Raw genomic sequence first — 8,910 nt, 5'->3', positions numbered from 1 at the left:
AAGAAGGATCTGCATTTGGGGGCTCTGTCTCATGTCCTGAGCCCTGGGGATGGCTGGCTTGTGGCCTCATTCTGCACCATTACCCACTAAGAGCTACCGAGCTGGAGGAAAGAACAGATATGCCATGGTCTGCAAAACTTTGGGACCGAGTGAGGTCTGCTCCAGAAATGACTCCCTATTCCAGCCCTTTATTGAAGGAAATGGTAAAACTTTGCCCAAATATGCAATGCAGTGGGGACGTTAGAAGTAGTATGTGCTTGGGGTGCCTGGCTGGCTTAGTCAGTGGATGGTGTGATTCTTTAAATTGGGTTTGTGGGGGTTGCCTGGGTGGCTCAGTGGGTTAAAGTCTCTGCCTTCAGTTCAGGTCATGATCCCATGGTCCTGGGATCGAGCCCTGCTTGGGCTCTCTGCTAGGCGGGGAGCCTGCTCCCACCCAGCCCCCGCCGCCTGCCTCTCTGCCGACTTGTGATCTCTATCTCTCAAATAAAAAATAATAATAATAAATTGGGGTTGTGGGTTCAAGCCCCAAGTTCAGTGTAGAGATTACTTAAAAAAGAAATAAATTCTTAAAAAAAAAAAAGTTGTTGGATGTGTTTGCTTCCAACAAAAAGCATCATTTCCTCCATTATTTCAGGAGAAGAAGTGGGTTCTGTGTCCCAGACATCACACTCCCAGGCATTTATCTGAGTGTAATGAAGACTACTGCCTCACAAAAACCTGTGTGTGAATGTTTAGAGCAGCTTTCTTTGTTATCGCAAAACCTGGAAATACCCAAACTGCCCAATGATAAGTGAGTGGTAGAACAAACTGTGGTGCATTCCTACAGGGAAATGCTATTCAGCAATAAAAGAAATAAACTAATCTTCATGAAATAAACTAATCTTACAGCTTGTAAGTTTCCAAAGGCATTATGTAGAGTGAACAAAATCACTCTCAAAATATCCCATACTGTGTATCTCCACTTCTACAACATTCTCGAAGTTACAGAGAACAGATCGGCATGTGCCAGAGGTTTGGGTGGTGGGGCTGGCTGTTACTAAGAGAGGCTAGCACAAGGGTAAGCTCTGCAGCCATGGAATTGTTCTGTACCCTGAATATGGTGGTGGTTACCCAAAATACACATGAGCAGATCAACACACACAAAAGCTGGGAATGTTACAAGATTGAGCTCTAAAACACAATGTCCTTGCCATTATAATGTGGACACGGACTATGATGTCATCTAAAATTAAAGTATTAAGGTGGCAGGGTAGAAATGTGCACTTGTAGTGTGGGTTCTGGAGTAATCTGGTGGGGTTATTCCCACCATCCGGAGTGGGAATTCAGTGAAAAATGCCTACGGTTGAGATCAGGGAGTGATAATACAAGACGCTATATGAGATCTGGCTGTAACATCCAGAAGATTCAGTTAAAAATCAATTAAGAATGGAAAATGGTTGCCTCTGGGAGGTGGAAAATAGTGGGAAGTTAGGAGACTCCAGTTCTCATATGTAGAAGGTAGAGAACTATTTGCCTGTTGAAGCGTGTGCATATGTAACTTTAACAAAGGTAAAAACTAACCTAGGTGAGATGATTGATGTAAGAGTTACACAGAAGAGAATGTCTGTACGATGAGCACTAGTCCGAGTGTGATAAGCTTGCTGGACTAAGACTGATGTTCAAAACTCTATTACATTCTTATTCAGCAGTCCCAAACCCGCTGCAAACAGTAATAGTATTTAAAGATTCATAAACTAGAAAGTATTAAAGATAGCTCTAAGTAGGGCTGCATAAGACCATCCTGGGACTAAAAGAGCCCTGTAAACTGGTGAGCTGAAAGTCATCAAAGAAAACCTAAAACACCTCATGTCCGTGAGTGGTAAAACTCAGTATTGGAAAGATGTCAATCTGCTCACGTGAATATATAATCAATACAATCAAATCATAATGGTAGAAGGGTTTTTTTTTTTAATTTTTTTTTTTTAAGGATTTTATTTATTTACTTGAGAGAGACAGTGAGGGAGAGCATGAACGAGGAGAAGGTCAGAGAGAGAAGCAGACTCCCCATGGAGCTGGGAGCCCGATGCGGGACTCGATCCCGGGACTCCAGGATCATGACCTGAGCCGAAGGCAGTCGTCCAACCAACTGAGCCACCCAGGCGTCCCGGTAGAAGGGTTTTTAATAAAAGTAGACAAAGTGATTCTAAAATGCATCTAGGCCAAGAAGAGCCATACCAGTTATGAGAAACAGGTCCGAGGTGGACAGTTTTGCCCAAAAGAGGTATTGAAACTTATTATAAAGCTGTTCTAATTAAGGCAGTTAAAAAAAATACATCTTACATCAGCAAAATTCTTATTGCTGCTTGTAAATGTTCATCAATGGAGTGCTTGTAAAATCTTTCAATCACATAAAAAATGTGATTCTCACATGTGGAATTTAAAAAGAAGCAAAACAGATGATCATAGGGGAAGGGAGAAAAAAGTAAAATAAGATGAGAACAGAGAGGAGGACAAACCATAAGAGACTTTTTTTTATAAACATATATTTTTATCCCCAGGGGTACAGGTCTGTGAATCACCAGGTTTACAGAGACTTTTTTTTAAAGATTTTATTTATTTATTTGACGAGAGAAACCCAGTGAGAGAGGGAACACAAGCAGGGGGAGTGGGAAAGGGAGAAGCAGGCCTGCCGCCGAGCAGAAAGCCTGATGTGGGGCTTGATCCCAGGACCGTGGGATGGTGACCCCAGCCAAAGGCAGACACTTAAGGACCCCAGTACACTGGGATCATGACCCAACCCAAAGCAGATGCTTAACAACTGAGCCACCCAGGCACCCCTCATAAGAGACACTTGGCTCTAGGAAATAAACGGAGGGTTGCTGGAGGGGAGGTGGGTGGGAAATGGGGTAGCTGTGTGGTGAGTGTTAAGGAGGACACTTGATGTAATGAGCACTGGGTGTTGTATGCAACTGACGAATCACTAAATCCTACCTCTGAAACTAATAATTCAGTATATGTTAATAAAAAATAAAAATAAAAATTAATAATAATAAAAATTTAAAAAAGTCTCTATGAACCAAAGACTATAAAAATTTTATTTTGCTTTTTTTCTTATGGATTCTTCTAAAAGCTTTACAGTTTAAGGATTTAAATTTAGGTCTGTGATCCACATGATCATATTATATTTCTTTAGTATTTTGGTATAAAATGTACAATAATATTGCTATCAGGTAACATTATTTTCAGACAATATTAAACTTTGTGTATGTTATAAGGAAACAGTCAAGATTCTTCTTCTTGTTTTGGTTCTACTTCTTCTTCTTCTTTTACATATGAGTATCTAATTATTTCAACACCATTTGTTGAGAAAACAATCCTTCCCACATTGAATTACTCTGGCCACTTTTTAAAAAAATCACTTGATTGTGGAGCATAATAAATAGCATGGAGGACAAGCGGAGTTAGAGAGGAGAAGGGAGTTGAGGGAAATTGGAAGAGGAGAGAACCATGAGAGACTATGGACTCTGAAAAACAATCTGAGGGTTTTGAAGGGGTGGGGGGTGGGAGGTTGGAGGATCCAGGTGATGGGTATTGGAGAGGGAACAGATTGCATGGAGCACTGGGTGTGGTGAAAAAATAATGAATACTGTTATGCTGAAAAAACAAAAAATTAAAAAAAAATCACTTGACCAAATGCATATTATGTATGGGTCTATTTCTTTCTTTTTTTTTTTCCCATGCCAGGACAAATTTTATTTTTAAAATATTTAAAAAAATTTATACTATCAAAGTTGACATACAGTGCTATGTTAGTTTTAGGTCCACAACATAATAATTTAAGAATTATATGCATTATGCAATGCTCACAGCACAGGAAGTGTAGTCTCCAGCTGTTGCCATACAATGTTATTCCAATTCTATTGACTGTATTCCCCTGTGCTGTACTTTTATCCCTGTGACTTACAGGTAGGATAGCTTTGACAGAGATAGACAAGTAGCTAAAGGGCAATAAGACCCCATGAAAAGAATGGCAATAAGATCCACACATTAATGGAGTGGTTTGCTGTATGGCAAAGGCAGGTGGCTGTGCTGATCAGTGGGTACTGGATAATTTATCCCAATGGGGAAAAAAAAATAAAAGATCGCTACCATCTATAACACATGCACACAGAAACACACACATGCACACATGTACACACACACATGCAGTTCAGAAAAATAAAGCATGGTCAAAAGTCTATAGAAAGAGCAAAGCTTCATCAAAATTAAAAGATGTGGTCCATATACAGAATGGATTATTAATGTCAGAAAGGGTGAATAACCAACTTTTGCATCAACATGGATGGAACTGGAGAAGATTGTGCTGAATGAAATAAGTCAAGCAGAGAGAGACAGTTGTCATATGGTTTCACTTATTTGTGGAACATAAGGAATAGCATGGAGGACCCTAGGAGAAGGAAGGGAAAAAAGAAGGGGTTGGAAATCAGAGGGGGAGAGGAACCATGAGAGACTACGGACTCTGGGAAACAAACTGAAGGTTTTAGAGGGGAGGGGAGTGGAGGGATGGGTGAGGGAAGGGTGAGCCCAGTGGTGGTTATTAAGGAGGGCATAGATTGCATGGAGCACTGGGTGTTGTAGGCAAACAATGAATCATGGAACACTACATTGAAAACTAGTGTACTGAATGGTGACTAACATAACATAATAAAAAGATTAGAAGCCCCCCCTTTTTTGTATAACAAAAACTCCCAAATGATATTAACATTCTTGCTCTGTGGACCACAGCAGAGGAGCTAGAGGGACTCTACCATGTGAACCCAAAGAAACAGAGAGAAAAATGCCCATTGCAAAGTTGTATTACCCAAACAGCAGACAGAATTTTCATACCATCGTGAGAAAAATCCTTGACTTGTAGCATATGCTTACAATAGAGAGCTATAGAGCTGGGGAAAATTGATAAAATTGAACTATGTATATCAGCATGAGCAAATATCACACACTGTGTTGAGCATAAAATAATAAAATTTCCAGAATTCTGTAGACAGTATGACAATATATATAAAATATAAATTGGTTAAGGGTTTATAGTATGTTATAGTTATAAAATCAAATTTGAGAATGATAAACTCCAAATTGAGGAAAGTGTTTTTAAAAGAAACAGAAGACCATAATGGCAAAATGTAAATGTTTTGCAAAGATAAGATGGTAGTACCAAGGATTCTTCATATATTTCAGAACCAAAAAATGCTTATTTCATGTAGTGGTTTCATTTATTTATTTATTATGTTATGTTAGCCACAATACAGTACATCATTAGTTTTTGATGTAGTGATTTCAAAATACGTAGGTGTTAAAATGGTACTTGGGGAAGCTCTGTATAAAATTAAAATGTGGTCCTCCTAATTATGGAAGCAGTCCAAGTGTCCATCAATAGATGAATGGATAAAAATAATGTGATATATATGTGTGTGTGTATATATATTTGAATATATTCAGCCATAAAACAAGAATGAGATGTTGCTGTTTGCAGCAACATGGGTGGAGCTAGAGAGTATAACGCTAAGCAAAATAAGTCACTCAGAGAAAGATGAATACTATTTGATTTCACTTATCTGTGGAACTGAAGAAACAAAACAAATGAACAAAGGGGGAAAAAGGAGTCAAACCAAAAAACAGATTTAACTATAGAGAACAAACTGATGGTCACCAGAGGAAGGTAGGTGCGGGGATGAGTGATTGCTGAATGGGGTTAAGAGTATACCTGTCAGGATGAGCACTGAGTAATGTATGGAATTGTTGAATCACTATATTCTACGCCTGAAACTAATATAGCACTATACCTTAACTATACTGGAATTAACTTTCAAAAAATAAAAAAATAAAGTAAAAGTAAAATGTGCCCTGAAAATTAATAAGAGTTGTTCCTGATCAGGAGCAAAATGGACACCTTCTTTTCTTTTTTTCTTCCTTTCTTTCTCTTTTTTTCCTCTTAAAGTTTTTATTTATTTATTTATTTGAAAGACAGAGAGAAAGAGTGAGCACAAGAAGAGGGAGCTGCAGAGGGAGAGGGAGAAGCAGGCTCTCCCTCTGAGAGGGAGCCCAGTGGCTCTGCTGAGCAGGGATCCCAATGGGGGGCTTGATCCTGGGACCCTAGGATCATGACCTGAGCTGAAGACAGACGTTTAACCAACTGAGCCACCCAGTCACCCTGGAAACCTGATTTTCTTGACCCACTTGATTCTCTTTTGGGCAGAGGCACGGCCAGTTTGAAGCTCAATGCATCAAGGTCCAGACATCCTCGGGTCCCTCAGACCTAAGTCCATCCTTGACTCAGCTCTGAAGCTCAGAGAGAAGGAACATCAGGGTGTGTGAGAAAGGGATCATATCTAGGGAAGGAGTGGGGGTCAGCAGCTCCTTCCCTCAAGTGAACCTCTTGAACAGGGCAGCAGGCAATGTATTGCAGAGCCTGCAGGAGCCGTCGGGGAAAAATTTATTTGTGCATTCATTCATTCATTCATTCATTCTTGTATTCCCCAAATACTTATTGACTATCTACTATGTGGCAGGCACTCTGCATGTCTGGAATCATGGCGCATATCAGAAAAAAGACCCCTGTCACTGCATACCAGCCCCTCTGTCTGAGTTCTGAACTCTCCCACACCCACGATCATCTTTGCCACTATTTAAAGCTTTCCAGTCCTTTGTCACCACCATTAATAAAGTTTAGCATTACTTTTCTTATTTATTCAAAAATAGCTCCTGTGAAATTTGACATATATAACAGTATATGGAGGCACTCTTTGGAGTTTGGAGCTCAAAGCTATGACCTTCATCCCAACTTCACACCTTCCTGTGTAAAATCTCACAGGATTCAAGGGATGTCATTGAAAAATCTTCAAACCCCAGGGCACTGCAGGATGCATTAGAGCTGGAAGCCTCTGAGATCTCCTACAGACATTTAGAGAAAACAAGACTGTTCTCAACCTTTTCTTGAGGCTGGATGCCCCCTGATATGTGCTGTGTGAAATAGTGGGCTCATTTTGGACTCTTCTGATCCATGCAGGTACCCATGCAGCTTATCATAGTGACCACTACCCTCTCCTTATGAAATAAGGCCTGTCCCCAGCTCACCTGTTATAGCTCTGCCACCCGCAGATGTAGATGATTGTGAAACTCATCACCAGCACCTTGAAGCCCAGAAGGAAAGCTACAAACATAAGGACAGGCATCTCCTGACTTACCTATAGGCAGAAGGAGACAGCAAATGGGACTCTGTGACTTTAAAGACCTCATGCCACTCAGCAGACAAGGGTGACCCAGTAGCTCAGAGCAGTAGAGGTGAGCTTACCTGAGCTTTCAATGACCTGTATATGCGGAGGACTGTTGTGGACAGTAGGAGGTTGGCTTAGATGGGAGGTTGTGCCTCATGCTGCACCTTATAGAAGAGGACCCACTCATACTCCTGCCCCAACACATTCACCAAATGCAAACTTTCCAAAGTGTAGGTCCCATTGCTATTCTGCTTGGCTCCCTTGAACATAAGAGACTTCTCTACTTATGTGAGATGCACACTCTGTGGATAGAATCTCTGCACATGGTAGGTAATAGCCACCAAGTCCAAAGGGAGTGAAGACTGGCACACTGTCACTTTAGGGGGAACTGACACATTGCACAGGAAGCAGAGAATTACTATAGAAAATCCACCATGGGTGCCAAGGACCTCCTGGAAGATGGGCCTTCTGCTTAGGGCCTGCTCTAGAGGAGGATGCAGGTACCCATTAACAGGTGTATCCATAAGTAAATGCATTGCTGACTGAGAGTGCATTGGATGAATGCATGCTTGATGTGTCAGTGGATGGGGAATGTATGCATGAAAGAATGATGGGATCGAGGAAAGCCATCCAGATCTCTCCATTTTTTTCTCCACTTCGGATATGAAAGATGCAAAGATGAACATTCCATTCCATTTAAGAACGTGTAAGTCAGAGCATTCCATTTAAGAATCTATCACTCACTTTTTAACCTGATAGTCCCAAAATTTGAAGATTCACAGACACTACATGGTTATGAGTCCAAGATATGAGATTTTACACAGGAAGGAACTAGGGTTTGGAGAAGTTCAGTAAGTAGCCCAAGGTCACTAGCGGCAAACCTCAGATTATGCCAGATGCAGCATGTTTTACCATCAAGCTCGTCTAACAACTTTAAGGCTCTATGCATTTGTGATTCTTGGCTTCTGCAGTCATTACCTATGCTTCTAGAAGTCTTTTCAACTGGATTTTTAGCTGTACAGTAGAATGTGTTCATAATGAGGAAAACCTGGAAGATATTTAGGTATTTAGATACCATAAAATATATATTTCAGTAGATTTCATACAGATACACAGCATAGTACAGCGTAACACTAAAACAAGGGCAGGGAGATCTAGATTGTGGTCCCTGCACTAACCACAGTCAAATGCAAGAGAATGACAGGTAAGCCACCCATACTATATCTTTCAGTTTGAGGGAAATATGTAACTTTTCCATGGCCAGTTCTGTAATGAACATGGAATGTGGCTGGACTTGAAGAGAATATTACTGAGGAAGACTAGTTTTCCCAGCAGAACAGATGGACACGCTAATCTCATTGTATTTAATGTAATTAATTCAGGGAGTGGCAAGGAGCAGAAAACACTGGTGGATCTCGGAGAATAAGAGAACAGCAGAGCTGGGGGTAGAGCAGGGCAGACCAGTGAAAGATTAAGTGCTAGGAGAGTGACTTTGCCCTTCCAGGACAGCTTTTCCAAACAAGACCTGGGAGTGGAAGACCCACAAGACCCCTCCTTCTAGTATCGTGGCTTCCCAGAAGCCATAGAGGAGATCACACTCACTGATTGACTTTCTGTTGTGAAGAACAGGTCCCTGACTGCACTGTGGTGGCCCCTAGTG

The sequence above is a fragment of the Mustela nigripes genome, chromosome 7, assembly GCF_022355385.1.
Source record: "Mustela nigripes isolate SB6536 chromosome 7, MUSNIG.SB6536, whole genome shotgun sequence".
NCBI classification, from domain to species: domain Eukaryota; kingdom Metazoa; phylum Chordata; class Mammalia; order Carnivora; family Mustelidae; genus Mustela; species Mustela nigripes.
The sequence above is the reverse complement of the archived record's forward strand: the minus strand, read 5'-3'. Positions refer to the sequence as shown.